The sequence below is a fragment of the Adiantum capillus-veneris genome, chromosome 27, assembly GCF_014529385.1.
Source record: "Adiantum capillus-veneris isolate H3 chromosome 27, ASM1452938v2, whole genome shotgun sequence".
NCBI lineage: Eukaryota > Viridiplantae > Streptophyta > Polypodiopsida > Polypodiales > Pteridaceae > Adiantum > Adiantum capillus-veneris.
Window position 1 is genome coordinate 60910470 of NC_140957.1, and position 3266 is coordinate 60913735.

General features: G+C 45.7%; 1 pseudogene; it reads left to right on the forward strand.

Moving 5' to 3' along the window:
* The first annotated feature begins 1473 nt into the window (after positions 1 to 1473).
* LOC147422067 (uncharacterized) lies at positions 1474 to 3049 on the forward strand (annotated as a pseudogene).
* Positions 3050 to 3266: the final 217 nt, after the last annotated feature.

The following is a 3266-nucleotide window of genomic DNA, read 5'->3' on the forward strand; positions in this document are numbered from 1 at the left end:
GAAATGATCCTTATTATCATGCTTCATGTGTGGTGGAGCTGGATATAGACAACTGATCAAGCAAATCCTATATCTCTCCGAGCTCTTGCTCAGTCTAAAAGGTAGAGAGGAGTTATTACACGAGAACACGGGTATGGCGGAGGCTTGATTGGGATGGGAGTGTCGGCGATCAACTACAGTCTCGGATGCGTGAAAAGAAGCTAAACAAGGAATTCAATTATAAGGCAAAGCTGAAGTTAACTTTTTTATTTTAAAAACACGAGTTGGTGGACTACAGTGCGGTGCTGATTGCATGGAGGGTGGCGCTACTACAGATAGAAGGACACGAGTCTGGAAATGTGTGAGGAGGGAGAGCGGGCAGCAACTGCATGGCAAGAAGGGCCGCCAAGTGGAAAGATGAGGAGGAAAGTGGCCATTGAAGGGCCGTTCTTGGGAGTGCTAATTAGACGAAGGTAGGAGGAGGGGAGCTGGGCTAGTTATACAGAGGGGGGACCACTAGCAATATTGCTAGTGGCCAAAGAGAGGGTGGCCGCCAGTACATGCCGCAGGGAGCTGCAGACAGGAGGGCACCGAGAGCGGCTTTTGAAGCCGAGAGACCGAGAGCTCCCAGGAGGGACTCTGTAGAGGATGAAAGAGCAGCACTATACATTGCATGGATTGGCAATGGGCATACTCGAACACATGAGAGCCAGGCAAGGGAGATAAAGCCAATGGGAGAGTGTCGGGATCCGGGGCTGAAGACAGGTTGTTGCTACATAGAGTAAGAGAATATCAAGAGCTGCAGAAAGGGCGACCCTTGGGGTTTTGGAAGGTGATACAAAGAGAAGGGGTTTTCCGTATGTTGAGGAAGTCCGAGGAATGCCAAGCACAAGTCGGGATCGAAGACAGTGAGTAGAGATTGTTCGTAAGCATGGGAGATTGCACCTATAAAGGGTCAAAAGGATCATTCTTGAGCAAGAGAAGGGGCTCAACACCATTGTATACCTTCCTTTGAAGGATCTTAACAGGGTTTTTTGTCAAATCAATATCAACCTTCTCTTCCGCTTTCATGTCCAATGATGTGTCATAAATGTGAATGGTATCTATACGGGCATCATGTGTGCTAAAGGGTATTTTCTAGCTTGTAGGCAAACTTATCATATAGACTAGTAACCTTGGGGTGCCTGAGGGAGTGAGTGTTAGTTATTTATGGTATAAAGTGCAATGAGAGGTCAGAGATAGAGCCATGCTTTTTTACTTTGCAACTGAGTGTGTATAATCTGGGATGGCTGGGTGTGGGCTTGGACAGTGATTGTTTGCAGATTGGGAGTCTAGGTGTGTGCTTACTAGGGGATAGGGGTGTTGTGGAGTCACTGAGATATAGAGAGGCATTCACTAAGTGTGCTGGGTGTTTTCCCATTTCCCCCTTTCCATCTTGTGGTGCGCCCACTGAGGATCCACTGATTGCTTCTTAACCAAGTGTTATGAATAAAGATGAAGCAAGAATTTGGTCCGGTGTTCAAAGGAGATGAAGATGCTGACGATTGGATTGCCGATTTTGAGCTATTTATGCTGACAGTATTGCGGATGCCAGGTGATGAAGCAAAACTCCAGACTCTACCTTTGGTGGTGCGAGGTAAAGCAAAAGCTTGGTTCGATGGCTTAGAAGATGCACACAAGCAGAATTGGATCGGATTTTGCGAGAAATTTCTACAAAGGTATCGAAAGGTGGTGTCGGCTTCGGAAGCAGATGCAAAGATCAAAGGCTTGCAGCAGGACGTAAGTGCAAATTTCAATGCCTTTGTTGATAGATTTGAAGCTTATTGGGGGGATTTTGTGGCTGCTATCCAAGCAACAAATGTGGGATATTTTAAGCTGGAAAGGTTTCTATCTTGCTTGCATCCCTTTGTTCGTGAGAGAGTGGATTATGAATATCCAAGTACCTTTGATGAAGCTGTCAAAGTTGCCAGAGCAAAGAGTCAAAAGATGAAGAAGAAGATGGAGGCAGGATTGCTATAGTCTACAATCACGGCAGCCAGTGGACCTAAGCTGAAACAGATGGATGAGCATCAAGAGGTAAAAGCTCCTTTTCTTGATATGAATTTGATCAAAGCACGTGAAGCTGATGCCATGCTAGAGGAGGTAGAACAAGTGCCAACCAGGTCTCAAAAGATATAGAGAGGCATATTCATAGTGCCACCCAGTTTACTTGCTCAAGAGGACGAGGTGATAAAAGGCCTTGAAGAAGTGTCGGTTCCAGAACCAGCAGCAAGAAGGATAGTAGAGGTGCAAGAATCGGCAAGTTCAGAAAAGGAGTTTGACAGCTCTCATAGCTCTAGTAGTGCTTTGGATGCAGATACTACATGGGAGACAGAGTCCATGTCTTCTAGGTATGAAACTTATGATGTTTTTCATGTGGATGAAGTGATGAAAGATGTATACAAGTTTCCTATCAGCCAGTTGAAGGTCAAAGAGAAGCATAGTGCAAGTGCGGAGATGCTTTGTGTGAACCTGCCCCGCCGCCGACGAGCAGCCATCTCTTATGTCTTGTGGTGGTGAGTCCTTGCTAGAAGAAGTATGGTTTGATTGTGCATCCGACTTGATTGAAGAGTAGGTTTTTGAGGATGACTTGCAGAAGCTAGAAGCAGAGGCAGAGGTATGTCAACCTGATTTGTCTATGCAGGGGGTGGGGCAACCTTCTCTTGGGGGCATATAGAGGTGCACAGTGTAGTTCTAGAGTTTGTGTGTAGCCGTGGAGAGCTAGCTCCGACAGATGACTCTATGGAAACTGATACAGGTGAAGAGAGGCTCCATGCAGAGAGGAAAGTGTCGCCACCTTGCAGTTCATGAGGTATTTGAAGAACAGGTTGAAGCTCTAGCAGGTCATGCTCTTAAGTATGAAGAGTTGGTTTTGGAGCCAATTTTAGAAGATTTGGATATAGGTTTGCAAGGCGCACATACAGAATTGGTTGTGCAGCAGGTGGAGGCAAATTGCAGGGTTTTGCTACTTTATGTGATGCTATGGATACATGTGTTATTGGAGGTTGCTTTACAGGTATCTTTGTATTAGTGATGAGGCGTTTTTAAAGTGGACTATACTATGGAGGGTTTTGTAGCAGATGGCAGGATAGCTACTTATGGTCTAGGTGCTTCAAGTGATCAAAAGTATGCTTATGGTTGGCAGGAAGGATTATAAATGCACGGTGCTGAAGAATTACGCTATGAAGAGAAGTTGAAGTCATATGTCTATTGGCCTACGAGTGCAAAGAGAGGCTTCAATGTGCGTG